This window comes from Impatiens glandulifera, chromosome 9, assembly GCF_907164915.1.
Source record: "Impatiens glandulifera chromosome 9, dImpGla2.1, whole genome shotgun sequence".
Taxonomy (NCBI): Eukaryota; Viridiplantae; Streptophyta; class Magnoliopsida; order Ericales; family Balsaminaceae; genus Impatiens; species Impatiens glandulifera.
In genome coordinates, this window is record NC_061870.1 from 7,066,036 (window position 1) to 7,077,423 (window position 11,388).

The 11,388-nt window shown below is 36.3% G+C and overlaps 1 pseudogene; it reads left to right on the top strand.

The window, feature by feature from the left end:
• Nucleotides 1-10,095: 10,095 nt before the first annotated feature.
• On the top strand, nt 10,096-11,155 carry LOC124916744 (annotated as a pseudogene).
• Nucleotides 11,156-11,388: the final 233 nt, after the last annotated feature.

Below are 11,388 nucleotides of genomic sequence, written 5' to 3' on the forward strand. Positions count from 1 at the left end.
AAGAAATATATAATAAACTCAAAAATTGATGCTCCTTCTTTATCATGTCCACGGGTAGTCATCTTCATCTTCATGTTCTTTTGATTCTTCTTGATCATCTTGTTTGTTCATCATTGACATATTAACTATCACTTTGATTATTCATACTTTTTATGATACTTTCAGGTTCTCATTGCTTGTTCATCATTACTAGACATTGTATTAAACGAATATTTATTATACTCTAATTTCTTGATAACTTCATTCTAACAAATCATCAAAGATGGATCCTCCAAGAAGAAGAACGATGACAGCTCGCGAGTACAAGATGTTATTTATTTCTCCCGATACTCCCAAAAATCCCGAAGTGATTAATTTCATCCCTCCACCGGCCATGTCTTCTTCCAAGGAACAAGTTCAAAATGCAAATCCCGAAGTCCCTCCCACGTCTCATATCGAAGAAACAACTCCTTTTAATAATCTTATCAAAGGATAAGGAGATAATTGTCGCGAAATTGAAGTTTCTCAACCAACATTAGGCCCTCTCGAGATCCTTGAGAGATTATTTTCTTTATGCTTTCATTAGATTATTTCTTGCGCTTTCTTGTTTCCACTTAGATATATAATCTTTCTATTGGTAGTTGGACATTTACTTTTGAATGCATCTTTGTTCTTTATCCAAGATTACTTATTCCTATTCATTGCTTGTTCATATCATCATCATCATTTGGGAAAAGACAGATTTTCCCCGCCTTGGAGAAATTTCGTTCAATTATGATGATAAAATCCAAGCCATTGATGGTACTTAAGCCATGCATCATCACAATCAGTCTTCGTGAAGAAGTTAATGATGAAAGAATTATCTTATGACAAGACTAGAGCTGATATCATACTCAAAGGAAACTACATCAACTTTCAGAAGTGGCATAACTAACTTCATTATAAAAAAGCAATCGAATCCCAGATGTCAAGAATATCTACTTAATTGTAATGACGATCTCTATCTCTCATTATTTGCTAGTTCTAGGGGATATGGAGCCCTCCCCCCCCCAAGGTTATTCGAGATCACACGTACTCTACGAGGAGGACACCATGACATCTCTGGATTAGTGTTAGCTAAAACTATTATGGGCCTCAATGAACCTTATGAAGGAACGATATCTAAGAGAGGATTCCCTATGGTTCTATACATTTGGATTATGGAGAAGATCAGATCACTTCCTCCGGTTTCTCCTACCACATTGCTCAAGATACAAAATAACATGCCGATCAGAGATCTTCTTCCTTGGTAAAAGATAACTAGTATGATCTGGGAGATGGATGAACAACCTGTTGTCATACTCTTTGTGCGATAATACACGGCACCGCTCTTCAGACAGTTTGGACGTGATGAGACTGATCCTCTTGAAAAAAAAGGGTGCTAGCTACTAAGGCCCAATTCATCACAAGTTATACACAAAGTAACCTAAGAAGTTGGACAGGGCGACCAGGTTTGACATTCCTTCGAAGAGAATGATTAAACGGAAGAGACAGGACCGTGAGGAGACCAGAGAAGAATCAGATTGAGCATCTTATTTCGACATTCTTGTGTTATTTTGCTTTTGTATACGAATTCATTTAGGGAATTAATTAATAAAAAAAACTCATTTTAATCAAATTAATCAATTGCTTTAACAAGTAGCACCTTCTAAAGATCATCTATGTCTTGAATCTAGGAATTATGTGCATGCAAGCAACGCGCAAGGCTTGGCTTGTTTTTACTAAACGTGATACTCTACTTATCGTAGCTTCTATTAACGTTGCAGAATTATTACTCACTAATCACCATTGGACCATTCAAAACGTGATCCTACAACAGGAAGGTGTGGTACGCCCATAAGAAGGAGGCCTGTTCGTTTCACTTCAATCGAAGCAAAGAATATGGCAAGCAAAGCCGATCTGAAGGCTTTAGAAGACAAGATCGTTTCCCTCATGATCACTATTCAATCCCCTTGCTATTCCCCAAACTCAAATTCCTACTTAACCCATTATTCAACTCTTGTTCAACCTATCATTCATCTGCACACTTCCAATACTAACCCTAGTCCTAACCTCGAGAACGAACAAGAGGAAGAAATATGGATTGATCCTGAAGAGAAAGCTAGAGCCGAAGCTGATAGGAAACTAGCATCGATGAATCAGATTAAATGGGGAAGGGAGCTCTTGAAAGAGAGTGATGCTAAATATGAGGATGTTCTCAACAGAGCTCGTATCAGAAAAAAAACTGGGACAGAAGTACGAGTCAAATGGGTCCTTGGGAAAGATATGATTGTTCAATTTCTGAGGTGATTCAAGATCAGACTGATGAGATGAAAAAGATGCAAGCTGGGATATTGAAAAGACTGAATGAACCTGCTGCAAGATGCTTTGCCAGGGCTATTGAGACCTGGAGGTACAGCTTGGAAGCTTCTAAGAACGCTTTGATCCCTCACGGGCTAAAATTGCCCAATCTGCCTAAGTACTCTAGGAAGAAAGACCCATTTCCGTTTATGAATGAGTAAATTACAAATATCATGCCTTAATCTTCCCCAGATATTTAGCAGACAATACTCTGGAGTGTGGCACACACGTCAGAATATTGGACAGTATCAAACTATGAAGGAATTGGAAAAGGTTTCCATCAGTCATTTTGCTATGTTGGTCAAAGTTGATAAGCTAAAAAGGAAACTGTGCCAGATCCGACAGGGTGCAAATGAATCATTCGAGAGCTACGCTAATCGGTGGAAGGAGGTAGCATCTGTGTTAGACGAATTACCCAATGAGCAAACCCATGTTGACATGTTGTACTTCAACATGAACATTCAATACACCAAGAAACTCTCTGGGATGAAGTATCGATATCTAGAAGAGCTCACAAGTGCAGGGGAGGGCTATGATGCTGCTCTTCGAAAAGAATCAGAGGAAGGAGGCAAGAAGCCGTACTGAGGACAACCACATTACCAGTGTCTGGGAGGATAAGACTACTCAATGGAAGCCGCCTCTAAAGCAAGCTCCTACTTCAAAACCGATCCAATCACCTCTACCCCAAGGAACAGAACCATCAAAGGAAGTGTCATAGCAGACTTCCTTTCAGACCAACCAATCTAAGTTAAAGACGACGAGGAGCTAGCCTTCCCAGATGATGAAGTTATGACAATAAACCCTTCAACCTGGAAGTTGTTATTCGACAGAGCTTCAGGCAAACAAGGTTACAATATCGGTTTTCTATTTTCTATTGATCGATCCGGAAGGAACGTACAACCCTATCTCAATCAAGATTGAGTATCCTATGACAAACAATGAGATAGGGTACGAGGCATGTCTATCGGGACTAAAGATAGCACATGAGAAAGGCGTTAGACGCTTAGAAGTGGTAGTACACTCTAACTTGGTCATTTCACAAGCTAATGGTAAATGGCAAGTCAAAGAAGAAATCTGAAGCCTTAGCATCTTCATTTATCCAAGCTAATAGCTAAGTTCGAATATGTAATATTCACACATTCTCCGAGAAGTCAGAAGCGATTTGTAGATGCTTTGGCCACGTTAGCAGCCACGACTCGAATCCCAGAAGGCATCAAGGTGAAGCCTTTGAAGATACGTTAGAAGCAAAGAAGAGACTTCGAGAAGAAAGTGATAGCCGATACTGAAGTGTCTACTCAAGGATGGTTCGAATCTCTACAGAACTACATAGTGCATGGTCAGTATCCTTTACACTTTAAGAAGAAGGAAATGAGAGCGCTTTGCCAATACGCGACCAACTATGTGCTACTAGTAGGGAATCTTTATCGAAGATCATTCAACGACCAGAATATGTTGTGTATTGATCAACCTCGAGCATCGAAGGTCATGGAGGAAGTACACGTAGGAACATGTGGCCCACACATGAACAGATCGACACTTGCCAAGAAAATCCTACACTTTGACTATTACTGGAAAAAATGGAGCGGGAATGTATAACATACATGAAGAAGTGTCATCAGTGTCAAGTCTACGCAAACTTGAAGCACACTCCAGCATCGCTATTATACAACATGACCTCTCCATGGCCATTTTCAACTTGGGGATATATATCATCGGGAAGATCTATCATCATGCTTCCAACGGACACGAATTCATCCTTGTGACTATCGACTACTTCTAGAAATGGGTCGAAACGCAATCATACAAGGTCATAAAGTCCACACATGTTGTTAAGTTCATACACAACAATCTCATTGCGATATACGGAGTCCTACATACATTGATTTCAGACAATGGTGTACACTTTATAGGAGAAGTACTCAAAGTACTAGATGAGTATATGATCACACACCACAAGTCCTCACCTTATCGACCTCAAACCAATGGCGTAGTCGAAGTGGCCAACAAGAACATCATCAGGATTATCAAAAAGACAACTCAGACGTACAAAGACTGACACGGGAATTTGCCATATCCCATTTGGGCTATAGAACCACAATTCGAACGTCAACGACAGAAATGCCGATTCCAATGGTTTATGGAATGGATGCAATGCAACCTATCGAGATTGAAATCCCTACATTGAGAGTGCTCCTTGAGACGCAAGTAGTGGAATTGGTGTAAGTTACGGTACAACTATTTAGCCTTAATGGAGGACAAGAGGCTCGACGCGCTATGTCACACTCAAGCATATCAACGACGAATTCTTAGAGCCTTCAACAAAAAGTGAAGACTATGAACTTTCAAGAAGGCGATCTAGTCCTAAAGAAAAATATATGGATACTAGACCGTCGAGGGAAACTCCAAACGTCATGGGAAGCCCCTACATTGTCAAGAAAATGTTTTCAGGTGGAGCAACATGCTTGACCACCTTAGAGAGGGAGGAACTGACATGCTCAAGAGATACTATCCTTGAGAGCACCCAAACAGGAAGTTTTTCACACTCTGAGTTAATCTCCTGATTCAAAACCTCTGTATTGATACGAGGGGAGTTTTTAAAACATAAAATAGTTTGAAACTACTCAAAAGCTTCGAACTATGTCGACCAGATCTCTCGTAATAGAGTACGTACACAACCCATCAAAGGTACGGTCACCACATCCTACATACATTAAATCTTTATATAATCACATACAACAAAATATAGTTTAAAATTCAAAAGTTGTGAACTACGTGAGACATAATCTCTCTAGAGAGTACGTAGGAAGCCCATCCAGGGTGCGGTCACCACTATCAATTACCAATAGAAGTTGATAGACATTTCACATCACATACATTCATTACTTATACATAAAAAGAGGAGTTAATCACACTCTGAGTTGACTCCTAAACTAAAAACTCCTAGTCCACACTAGGGCATTTTTATTAAAATAAAAATGACCACAAGATCCCCATAGACTCCCAATTGAGAAAATATAACGCCCAAAGCTAAAGTATTTTGCTCTTCGACTTAGAATCTCAACGTTTTCACAAAAATTTAAACAATTGTTTTTTAACAAGTGCATGGAACTACGTTGAACCTAAATTCCCCTAGTTATGGGATACATAGACAACTTTTATGAGTCCGGTCCTAAAAATTTTCAAAACCAAACCCCTATATCGATATTAGGGGCATTTTATGAAAATAAAATGATTAAAAGATCCCCATAGAGTTAGCTTAAATGAGTAAATATAACGTCTAACATATGACTAAAGCACTTTATTTCCCAGCTGCTTAGGATCTCAAAAGATTCACACACACATTTTTCACAAACAAGTGCATGGAACTATGTTGGATCTGAATTCTCTCAGTTATGAGATACGTAGGCAGCTCGTATGAGCCTAGTCCCAAACATTTTCAAAACAGTTGGATTCCGTCAACTTGCTTGATTCACTAACCTCACGTTCTCATCCACTTTAAGGTCAGGCCCCTGTATTGATACTAGGGACATTTTTGAAAAATGAAAGAAAAGAAGAAGAGGGAATCCAACCTATTCCCTAGAAAATTTTAAGTAGAAGGACTTTCCTGGTAGACACATAAAAATATTTCCCCCAAGAAGTTCTAAGTCAATTGTCAGCATATACTTAGAAATAACTCTCGAGCTAGTTCAACAAAGCATCCCCAACAGTTTAAGTCGACTATCACCAGATACTTAGAAAACATATCCCCAGTATAGTCTAAGTCAATTGCCACAGCAGTAGATACTTAGAAACCATATCCCCACAGAGCTTAAGTTGAAGATCCTTCCCAATAGAAATTTAAGCTAACTCCTTAGAGAGTCTAAAGTTTTACTACCCAATATGTTTTAAGTAGAAGTGCTTTCCCGATAGACACTTAAAATGTTTTTCTCATCAATTTCAAGTCAATTGACAGCAAATACTTGGAAGGATGTTACTCAGTAAGTTCTAAAGTCAATGGTCAGTAGATACTCAGAATACTACAATCCCCAACAAAGCTCAAGTCAATGGTCAACAAATACTTAAGTTAGGGTTCAGCTCACAAGAGAGTATAAAGGGCACACTCTCATAAAAAGGTTTAACACTCTCATAAGAGTATAAAAATGTTTAACACTCCCACGTGAGTATAAAAAGATTTAACACTTGCTAGAGAGTATAAAGGGCAAACTCGTCGAAGAGTATAAAGAGAACACTAAAATGTGATATTCTCCAAGGAAAAACTTAGAGAATTCCTCAACAAGTCTTCAAGTTGAAAGGGCCTTCCCTGTAGAAACCTAAGACATTCCCCAACAGAGTTAAGTGGAAGGGATTTTCCGGTAGAAACTTAACTTCTCGTCAAGTGCATCAGGCGGAATAACGAAGAGAGTCTAATGAAACAAGTAGAGATGCAGGAAAGAACATTTCCCCCCACGAGTGTTTCTGGTAGATTAAATATAACTTTTGGAATTTAAGTAAAAGCACCTTCAAACAAGTCTATCTCAAGCTTAGACAAAAAGCTTAAATTGTTGACGTCTCCAAGAGAGAGATCGCAAAGTATGAATGCCCAAACTTGGAACCATATATATCATCAAAGGAGGTGATGTTTCATCTCGAATTAGAGCTCAGGCGTGGAAGATCTAAGTGTTTCCAATCAAAAAAATCAAAAAGGTTAAAACCAAACAAGACTATGTTGGTTGAGATATGAAAATATAATAATGTTGTTCATATAGATCTTTATTTATCTGTCAAGCAAGAACAAAGTGTTTGAGTCTATCAGATATACCCCGATCACTAAACAAAAGAGACCGAAGAAAAAAAATACTCATAGAGGTTGAGATATTGAAATCCTCATTTATTGTTCATATAGACCCTTGTCTAAATCGTGAAGAAAGAATAAAATGCATCGTATCAATTAGATATACCCTGAGTATAGAAAAGATCCCAAAGGCCTTAGCTAAACTTCATGGTGCTTGGTTGATAAATTAAACATAATCCGATACACTAGTACTTCCCTTGAAGGGACTTAGGGCGAAACGTCTGAAGTGAACGACAAAACCCTAAATTGAAATTAAAATTAAGTCAAAGGACGTTAGTTGCATCTAGTCTCCTCTAGACACACTCTAGGAAAGGATGAACGAAATCGATTCTCGAAAATGTTTTGGGACTTGAATCAACAAAACTGTTTGGTCTGCCGAAGCTAACAACAACCAAGTCATTAATGTGTGCATGACGAAACGATCCATAACCAGTCATCAATGCGTGCATGACAAAACTATTAACGCTAAGTCATTAATGTGTGCATGACAAGCCAACAACTAAAAATCTACACACCAATTTATAAAACTAAAGTAATTATTTTGATTTATTTTTGAAAACATAAAATTTAGATAATTAAACCATGGCCAAAATCCAATAAAAAATTAATTAAACTAATTATTGTGATAATTAAAGCCTAAATAATTAACGAAAATGGTCAAAATAAAAAAAATAAAATTGTTTGGGATAAATGTTATACTCATTTATCTTAAAATAATTTTAGGAAAAAATTAAGGGATTAAATAAATAATTTAGGATTAAATGAGATACTCATTTTATCCCCCAAAATTATTTATTTAACCATAAAATATGCAAAATTAAAATAAAATAAATTGGTAAATATGTGCCATATTTATTTTAATATTTTGTGTATTTAAAAGGATTAAAATTAAAGCTAAAAGGGTGAAAGAAAAATCAATTTCTCTAAAATAAAAGTAAAATAGTATTTGGGTGTAGCCGAAATCTTGTGAGATAGCTACAACTAAAGCCTCGTCCGTTGGATGATCATCGAATCATCATCCAACGCTTCAGAACACTCCGCGTAAATTAACATAAAAAATAAAACAACTAAATAAAAATTTAGATGTTAATTAATAAGATATATTTACAATATCTAAAATTATAATAAAGAAAATCAAATAATCTTGTATTTTTTTCAAGAAACACTAAACATATGTAACAATTAGTGATGAAATAGAGCAAGCCGAACAAATTAATCAAACGGTTTCAAAATAATCTCTATCTAATATTCTGAACAATGAAAATTATCTTTGACCGAGGGTTAGTAAGTAACGCCGAAAAAAGATATGTCAAGTGATAATGGATCATCTACATATATGGTCAAAAAAGTGAGACTCATAGAAATAATGAGAATATACTTGTAAGAGGGTCTCCAATTGAAAATTATGTTTTAGTGAATCTTTATTAGAAAATAAAAATAACTTCAAATTTAATAACTTCATCTCATTTACTATTAAGAAAAAGGACAGACATAGACTCGATAATTGATCACCAAGACAATCGGAGTGTGTGAGCAACAAATGACCCACCAACCGTTAAAAATATTATTCAAATTATAAAAATCCGGAATGATTATGATTCGGCTAAACAAGATACCGAATTTTACAAAACACAACAACAGCTCAAATATAAGTGATAGAAAAAAATAACGAGACACCTTCTTATACTAAAAAATAAATAATTGAAGGATCCAAAAGAAAATAAAAAAGATATTGATTTCTTAAAATATTGACGATATTTATTATTATTATTATTATGCGCATAGAAAATAATTATTTATTCATTATTACCGCACCTTTTTGTTCTAGACTTACTTCATCTTGAATACAAGGCATATTTTCATTCTATACATTCAAATAAAAAATTTGGTGTGCAACTATTTCACTTTTATTTATAGTTTTTTTTTTATTTATTTTTATATCCTAAAAGGCTTATTTCATTTTATTTAGTGTTTTTTTAATTTATTTTTATATCCTATTTGGCTTAATTTGATATCGTACTTTTTTTTTGTCTTGGTACACTATTGTATCTTTCAAATATTTAGTAGTATCTAAGACCAACCATGATAAAAGGAAAATTTGACGAAATAAACCTGATAATAGGGTTATTTCCAAATTTAGCATAGGCATCATAAATTTTAAAAAAGTAACCTTTTGACATGGGCAAAAGACACTTCTACCCTTAATTAAAATTTTGGGTTATTTCCATTTCTTTTCCTTCCTCTCCTCGTTCTCTTTCAGTTTCTCCCCCGACCGACCCTTTGGATTCCCTTTCTCTCATTTTAGTTTCTCCCCCGACGATCCAAGTGAAGCAACAAAACGAAGGAAGCCGATCGATTAACTCCCCGAGGCAACGTCGGAATGCCTTCATCATTTCAGGTGAGTTATGCCCATTTTCCCATCGTTTTCCTTGCATGCATGCTGAAATGGAAGAATGGTTTAGGGTTTTAGCATTTGGTTTAGGGTTTTGGGGGTGATTGAAGAGTTTAGGGTTTAATATGCATCTGTTGCAGGCATCGCAGGCGAATATGCATCTACCGCCTGTGAAAAATGCATTTGTCGCCTGCGAAAAATGCATCGGAGTTCACAACCTTCGCTGCTTTCACATTCGTGTAATCTCTCTATCTCTCTGTCACATCTCGCAATATTAAAGTACTAGTCTTTGGGATACTACTTTAACCATACTTTTAATACATCCTTCAAAAAATTATGCGTCTTTCGCGCGATTCTACTCGGAATCCTAGTTACTTTGATCATACACCTTTCTTTCTAGCTTATAGATTTAGAATCTCAGGAAAATTTCTGAAATCTACTGCGTGAATAATACAACAAATCTAGTTATTAAGGGTTGAAGAAGTTTCAAATATGTGATGCAAGTTTTCAGTTATTAAGGAAAGATGTATCCAGCACAAATGACTTATATTGCAACAACTTGTTGCTTCGTGATTACACTGTTGGTTTCTGCTAAATTAGTCTTGACACATATATTATGCTGGAGGAAACCAAAGGAACAAAAGGCTATATTGGTTATCATTCTCATGGCTCCTTTATATGTTTTTGTATCCTACACTGGTTTGTTACATTTTACATGGAGCAGTTCTTATTTTACTTTTATTGAATCAATCAAGGAATGCTATGAAGCTTTGGTAAGTATAGTACCAAACATTTTTAAGGGTTTTTTGTAATTCCAATGGGAGATTATTCTGTTGTTGTTGTAAATGCAGGTGATTACTAAGTTTATGGCGTTGATGTATAGCTACTTGAACATATCCTTGAGCAAGAACATAGTTCCAGATGGGGTAAAAGGAAGAGAAATTCACCACTCGTTTCCAATGACTCTCTTTCATCTGGGTAAAACTTGTTTTTTAGGGTGTAGTTTTTGAGGATTTTGTTTCCTCTATTTCAAAGATGTGGTTCTTTTTATACTGATTGCAGTCCCATACAAGTCGGTTGAATCACCAATCGCTAAAGCTTCTAAAGTAGTGGACATGACAGTTTGATGTGATTCAACCTGTATGTTCAATCTTGATGATAGTACTTCAAGGAATGGGAATATATCCGAGTTGGGTCAGCTGGACATTCACTATTATCTTAAATGTTTCAGTCTCACTTGCTTTGTATTCTCTTGTGATCTTTTACCATGTGTTTGATAAAGAATTGAAACCACACAGCCCTCTAGCGAAATTCTTGTGCATCAAGGGAATTGTCTTCTTCTGTTTCTGGCAGGTATTATCCTAACCTTCCATTTGAATATGGATCCAAATCATTATATTTGTGAATAATTCAATCTATTGTGTACAAACAAAACAGGGGATTGTGCTTGAGATTCTAGCTGCCATGGGGTAATAAAATCCCATCATATTTGGATTGAGGTGGAGCAAATTGAAGAGGTGTATCAGAATGTGTTGGTGTGTCTGGAGATGGTTTTTTTCTCCATTATTCAGTAGTACACTTACAGTGTCGACCCCTACAGGATTGGTGTTGTATCATCATCATCGTCAATCAAGGAGAAGAAGTAAGACAAGTAGTTTCATCTCGCTTTATGAACTTGGTAACCCTTTAGTAAAGTAAACTTACCACATTTGAAACTAAAGATCCTATGCCTTTTGTAGCCTAAGTACTCTTCATTTACATTCAAGTATGCATCTCTTTAGAGTGGCACAAATGGCTTAATCAAAGG